This window comes from Eublepharis macularius, chromosome 14, assembly GCF_028583425.1.
Source record: "Eublepharis macularius isolate TG4126 chromosome 14, MPM_Emac_v1.0, whole genome shotgun sequence".
NCBI classification, from domain to species: domain Eukaryota; kingdom Metazoa; phylum Chordata; class Lepidosauria; order Squamata; family Eublepharidae; genus Eublepharis; species Eublepharis macularius.
In genome coordinates this window covers 32,596,853-32,604,377 of record NC_072803.1, presented here as the reverse complement: position 1 = coordinate 32,604,377, position 7,525 = coordinate 32,596,853, and positions in this window count along the sequence as shown.

Below are 7,525 nucleotides of genomic sequence, written 5' to 3'. Positions count from 1 at the left end.
GGATATTCTCACCAGCAAGCAGAAGGAGAAGCGGGAAGCCACTTAATGGAAGAGTGTATCCTTGAAAAAACAGAGCTTTTGTGTACTTGATGTTCTCATTGACTGGGAGTCAGTACTAGGGGAGATGCAGAGCCAGATGTTAACAGCTGGGATTCTCTTTAAACCAATGACCTAACCCTGCTGGTTTTGGCAGGCTCTCATCTCTTGACTAATGCTTTTCCTGCCACTGCAGCACCTATGAAGCTTGGCTCCTGCTAGACTTGCACTATTAGGGTGCATCTACACATCATCTTTGAAAAGGAGGCTGGATGTGTATCCCATGCGTATCTGACCCTCACATGATCCAGACACTTGACCACAGTGGGTCTAACTACCCCCTATGTTTTCCTTGCAAATGTTCCTGGATCAAGAAGAGAGGCACGTCCTGAAGTTCCACAATTCCCAGGTACATGGGAGCCTGATTTGGATTAGGACCACAATGTACAGAGAGAGAGAGGGAATTTAGACCTCCTCTCATGCCATTTTCCTGACCTGCAAAGGGCTCCTATGACTCCCTTCATCTTTTGTACTAAGACTTCCTTCAGCAGAGAAAGTCTTCCAATGGAGAGAGGTTTCTTCTGATGGATAAAAGGTTTTTCTTTGGTTCTCTGTTCCAAGAAGACTTGGTGGGAGGATAGCACAGGATCCAACCCATAGTTTCGATATCATTGACCATAGTATCCTTCTGGAGAGGCTGCTGGGCTGGTAGTAGGGAACAATGTGCTTTGGTGGTTCTTTTCTTACTTGAACAACCAATTCGAGAAGGTAGTGCTGGGAGACTGCTGCTCGGCCTCATGGCATTTATGGTATAGGGTCCCGCAAGGTTTCTGCTTGTCCCCCGTGCTACTTAACATCTACATGAAAGCACAGGGAGAGGTCATTGGGGATTTGGAATGAGGTGCCATCAATACGCAGATGACACCCTGCTCTGTTTCTCTTTAAGAGCAAGCGATGTGGTTCTGTAGAAGGTAATGGAACAGATGAGGGCCAATAACCTGGCTCAGTCCAGACAAGACTGAGTTGCTGTTGGTCGATGGAGAAGCTGCTCAGGGGCTGTGGAGCCCCTAAGCAACATGGGGCTGCCATCCTGTCCTGGATAGGGTTGCTCCCCCCAAAGGAGCAGCTTCATAGCTTTGGGGTGCTACTGGATCCTAGCCTACAACTGGAGAATCAGGTATCCTCCATGGCACATAGTGCCTTTTATTAGCTCTGACTGATTCACCGACTAGGGCCGAGCCTTGAAAATGTGATCTGGACACAGTGATCCATGTTCTAATCATATCCAAGTTAGATTACTGTGATGCACTCAACATGGGGCTGCCTTTGAAAACATTTCAGAAACTTCAACGGATCCAAAATGCAGCAGCAAGGTTACTGCCAGGGGTTAGTTATGGTTACAGGGATTGCATCACTCCTTTGCTGAAAGATCTGTACTGGTTATCTGTCTGTTTCTGGGCACAATTCAAATTGCTGGTTCTTATGTTTCAGGCCCTAAGTGGCTTGAGATCAGGGTACTTGAAGGACCATCTCCTCCCTTACTATCCAGCCCACCAGTTGAAATCTGCCTCTCATGCACTGGTTTCTGTGTTCCCACCTTCAGAAGTGAAGCAGGTAGTGACTAGAGACAGGACATTTTCTGTGGTGGCACCTTGTCTTTGGAATTCCCTCCTCCTTGAGGCTTACCTGGCATCTACTTTCCTCTCATTTAGGCACCAGGCTAAAACATATCTTTTTACCCAGGCTTTTAATTAGGAAGTTCATCTTATCAGCATTGTAATGGTCTGCTTCTCTTTTTTATGGATAGTTTTTATGCTGCTTCTGTTTTAATGGTTTCTGTTTTAATACTGTGGTTTTAAATTGTAAGCCACCTTGAGAAGGATTCTGAAGAGGTAGCATAGAAATATTCTTTAAAAATCAATCAATAGCCTGCATCTCAAAAACATGGTAACTGCCTATCCAGTACCAAACTATACTTAACTATTGCACAGGAGGTAAAGGAGCCCCAGGAAGTGGGCTTAGGAAGGCACAGAATGGGCCGCTGGGACACCTTGACAGCCTAGAAAGCTCTCAAAGTAGAATATACCTAGAAGGCATTGTAGTCACCTTGATGAGAATGAGGTTCATCAGACTTAGCCCAGAGGTCTGGAGTATTACTGAAATTGCAAATGATCTCCATGCTACAGAGATCAATCCCCTAGGAGGAAATGGCATTCAGAAGGTGGATTAGGGCATCACATCCCTCACATCCCCAAACTCTATCCTTCCCAGGCACCACCCTCAAATCTCCAGGAACTTCCCAAGACAGAGTTGGCAACCTTGTTTACCCAAAATGCAACAACGTCTAAGTATGGCCCTGCCACATGAGGTGGAAGAAAAATCTTCAAACAATGGCAAAGAACAGCTTGGGAGGGAGCAAGAATCATGTCTCCTCAACAGCCTACTTTGCTTTCAGATCCTTCACATGTCAATAGGCAGATAAATGAAAAGATGTACATGGATCTCCCCCCCATCATATCTCTAGGGTTGCCAGGTTCAGGTTGGGAAATTTCTTGAGATTTTGGTGGTGGAGCATAGAGAGGGCAGGGTTTGGGGAGGGGAGAGGCCTCAGTGGGATATAATGCCGTAAAGTTCATCCTTCAAAGTAGCCATTTTCTCCAGGGGAACTGATCTCTTTGGCCTGGAGATCAGTTGAAATTCTGGGAGATCTCCAGCTACCACCTGGAGGCTGGCAACCCTATATCTGACTAGCTGAGCCCAGAGTTGAGGATTCAAATTAACAACCAGGCAATACTGGGTTGAAGCAGGTATCTGAGGGCCACACAGAAGCCCTCAGCATGACCTTGGCTCTGCTGATTGAGTCCTTCGATTCTAGAGTTTGAACAGACTCCTGTTCTCCCCAAACTGGTTCCACATTGTGCGATTCAGAGCAAGCTATCCAGCATCGGGGCCTTCTTGCCAGATTGCCTTCAATCTTGAGTAGGTGTTTCTTTCTCCCCTCGCACTTTCTGATGCAGGAGAACCTGGATCTCATTACAAGTAACTTTGGGCTCCCTCTCTGCCTAATTAGATTGGTTTCCCTGCCTGTTTCCAAATCGCTTGACTCTCCCTCCCCCCCTTCCCAAACTCTCAGGCTCCGCAGTGCAAAATTAATTAAGGCAACTGCTAACTTGGCAGCAACAGAAGAGAGGGGGAAGGGGAGAACCTCCTTTATAAGAAAGAGCCAATCCAAGATGGAAGTAAGCTTTCACAAACCAGCTACACACACACACACAAATGCACAACTAAAAAGTGGGATATAATCTTGAAAATAAATAAATATTGAAATGGGATTTGTGAATGAATGGGAATAGGTAACAATCACTTTGTAGATTGTCCTCGTTACCTCAATTCATGTGAACCTGTTGTTCAGTTCAGATCACTTCAGTATTTCATGTACTCTGTTTTCCTGACCTGAAATTGTCAGGCGGCCGTGGGGAAGTGTTTAGCCTGTTGGGGAAACCCACATGTGTTGGCAAGATTAATTGCTTCTCCAGTGCAAAAGATCCTTCTAAGGAAGTGGCAATTCTGGGAGAAGAATTCTAGCTAAAACTTCTCCCTGACACACTAGATTTCTATTTTCAGACAATCTTTTTTTTTAAAGAAGTGGGGGCATTATGTCATGTGACACACACCCCCCCCACACACACACCTGCAATCTGACATGGCACAACCCATAAACGGGTTTGTCGGCTGCTTGTGAGAATTAGTAAGGGTCTGTGTTTAGAATGTTGGGGTCTAGAGGTGAAAATCCAGATTCAAATCCTTGTTTGCTAGTGTAGTTCACTGGATGAACTTGGATGTTGTTATTCTCATATTGCAGATAAAGACACACAGATGGGGGTTTCCCTCAGGTCAGCCAGTGAATTCATGGCAGAGGCAAGAGTGAGCTCTCTGCTCTTCCAGAGTTTCTGCTCAGTCTTTTATTCTGAATGCTATAGCAGTTCCAATTCTTAACTTTTTTTTAAAAAAAAAGATTATATAGAAAACAACACAATCTGGCTTTTCCATTGGATCCAGTGCATTGCAGTGATTGTGTAATGATGCCAATGCCACGTATTTCCAGCCAACAACTTATCATGAAAAAACATCCCAAAGTAGATTTAAACCAAGTTGTGGTGAGTTGTGAAATCTGGACATATTCAGAAGATTTCATAAGACTTGTCCAGGATCCCATAATAAAAGATTCTGTGTCTCTTTACATCTTTATGTACTAGTAGTCCATAGATCCCGTGAGCCCAAGTACTATATTCAGCTTTTCAAAAAGTTCACTTTGAGTGTGGATTTTAAAACTGTCTCCATTGGAGTTGTAGTGGCTAGGAATTTGGAGGGGGCAAAGAATCTGAAGCCAAAACATACAATTCCCCAATTTTTCATGGTCAGACTTACACATCTAAAGTGATCCTTTAATTCCATGTCTTGACGACACTATCAAGCTTGCTGATATAATCATTCCAAAACCTTTCTTGATTCCTGCATTTAATAAAGTACATTTACAGAGTATATGAATTCCAGATTTGACTCTGGACTCAGGGGACACATATTCCTGTCCTGGAACTTGTGTATCCGGTCTGAGGTTCAGAGGGGAAAAAAAAAAGAAATAGAAAGCCTGGAGCATAACAAGTATTTCTTGCATTTCTTCTGTTTTTGACACACTGAGCTTGTAGCGGAGTCTCAGGCTGATAACAGCATCTGGTTAAAGTCAGGTAAGTAACACAATGGGGGATATGAATCCAGTTACTTGCCAACCTCCCCTCCCTCCCCAGCACTTTTTTTCTGCAGATGGAAGAAGACCATAGCCAAGGACAGTTTATTATAACAGTAGGTAACACTGGCAGGTTGTGAGAAGTCATTGTCTTTCCAGTTCAACTCTGAGGACTTTGGCTCTAACAAGCGGCACATGCACATTGAATCACATTTCCTTTCCCTGTGTAGATGTTGGAAGAGAACACCATTTTGTCAAAGAACAAGAAAATGTGTTGTTCACAAACAGGAAGCTCAGATCAGCCAAAGGTAACTGAAGACCGGTTGCAATTCAGAGCATTCTCTGTGGCTCAGTCCAAGCAAGTGGCTTTGGGGGAAAGGAAGTCAATGCAAGTTATGTTACTTGTATACAGACAATATGAAGAATTCGTGCAGACTCTATGTGCTTCACAGTTCCTGTCCAGCATGCATCTTGGCCCAAGGAAAATCCTTTTAGACAGCATTATGGGTTTATATAACCTGCAATATCCATTCAGTGAGGAGCTTAAAAGAAATGATCCCGAACCATTTAGGACCATTTAGGACAAAAGTTGTTCTGACATCCTTTGCTATCATGGCTTTGCTGGTGGAAAATCAGGAAGAACATTGTGCTGCTGCTGCCACCGCCAACATTCCTCTTGACCCCCATGGCAGCAAAAAGCTGTCCTAACAGCTGGGAACGCCCAGGCTGCATTTCAGGGTACACTAAAAATAGGAGCTTAGGTGTGCCTTGATCAATTAAGCATATTGGATGTGAAGAAGTCCCATGTGTGGTGCACGGATTCTATTTTGGCCAATATATGGACAGTGATATCATCTCAAGGGAGGGAAGGATATAGTGGGATTCCTTGAAGAAGCATTCTAGTTGACAGGTATAGGGGAAATCCGGAAGCATCACCAATGCCCAGGAAGCACAGTCTATGTCTGAGTGTGCAGAAGGGAGGGTGGAGCACCAGATGTCCGTGTTAACTGGCCTACCCTGCTGCTGGAAAGAGGATGCCTTTTAATCATTCTGGGAGCTGGCAAAGAAAATATATGGGCATAATTTTAATGGGTAAGAATGAAATCTTCTATATTTTAATATAGAACAGAGCTGTACCCCAAACAGCAAACGTTTAGGAAATATTGGTGTAGGCTTTAAGCTTTAGACTCAAGGGGCTGATTCACATGTTACTAAATCCACAAGGCAGACTTGTGGGCATCACAAGGAATTTGAATAGGGCTGCCAGCACTGCCTTGGTAAATGCAAGGAGAATTTGAGGGCAGTACCTGGAGACGATAGTTTGCAAAGGCTGTGATGACAGTTCTGGCTGGGTGACCCTCTAGGAATTTCCCCTAATCTCTATTGTAAAGACCATAAAGGTCAAACAGCATGCAATCATATGGAAGCTTAAATTTCTATTTTTTATCCTGCCCTTCCTCCAAGGAACTCCAGGTGGCATCTATTCCTCTTCTCCATTTTATCCTCACCTTTCAATAGTTCTGCGAAGTAAGCTAGGCAGAGAGTATGACTGGCTCAAGGTATAAAGTGTTTTTTATAGTAGACCCTCACATACCTCATGCAGACCAGATTCATATATTTGGAGAATGTCCAGTTAGTTAAACAAAATACTCTGGATATAAGTACTAAATCTGTTATAGGATACAGCAGGGCATAAAATCTCATTAGATTCTATGGTGATCGTTTGTTATTATTGGAAAGATGGAGACAAGAACCAACAATTTCAGATTGGTTGTATGGGACTTGGAGAGGTGTATTTTAGACTATTTTTGTTTCTAACTGACCACCCAAAGATCAGTTAGAAACAAATATTTGTATTAATAAATGTGGAAGATGGACTTTTCCTCATCATGTTCTGGAAAAGGAAGCCTCAAGATAAGGTTTAATTATAGCGTTGTTTGTTGCATAATTTAAACAATTTTTTTTGCTTTTTTAAAAAAAAAATTATGGGACTCCTAACCATGGAACTCCCAATGTCTTGTGTCGTTGGACCCTGAGCTACAACCAGGAAATGTTTCTGGAAGATCCAAAGCCAGTGAACCAGTGAGGAAGGGATAAGAGGAAGCTACTTGTGACCCAGGAAGAAGATAGCTTAGGAAACCATTGTTCCAGTTTGGCCCTCCAAAAAATGCCCCTGGTTCATCTCCTGCCTGGCAGCATTTTTGTGAATCACAACATCTTCTGGCTGCAAAAGCAAATCTCACCTACCAACTTTACTGCCTTAGCTAAACCTAAAGCAACATAGTCCACAGGCATACCTGTGATAAGGGTTCAAAACCAGGTAAGAAGCAAGAGGAACTTAGCAGGATGGGGAATAGTCACTCATGGAAAATTGGACTATTAGAAGCCATTAACCAGGATAGATAAATGGACCTTCCATGTACAGGAGCAGTGTAACTAATAACATAATGCTGGGGATAAACGATGGGAAGCAGACCTTCATACCCTCTTGCTGGCCACTGGTGGAAACAGGATGCCAGACTATGTGGTCACTTTGATCTGGTCCAATAGAGTTCTCCTTTGTGTTCTTATTGTTGTAAAAATAGCGAGGTCTTAAAACTCCTCTTTAGAGAAACTAGAGACATTAGCAAAGATAATGGGATTTAAAATTAGGGGAAAACATTCTGTTCTGGGCTTAAAAGACCCACTGAGGCCACAACACCGTTAGAGCTCTTAAGTATATGAATGGCCTTCTGGTTCTTCTAA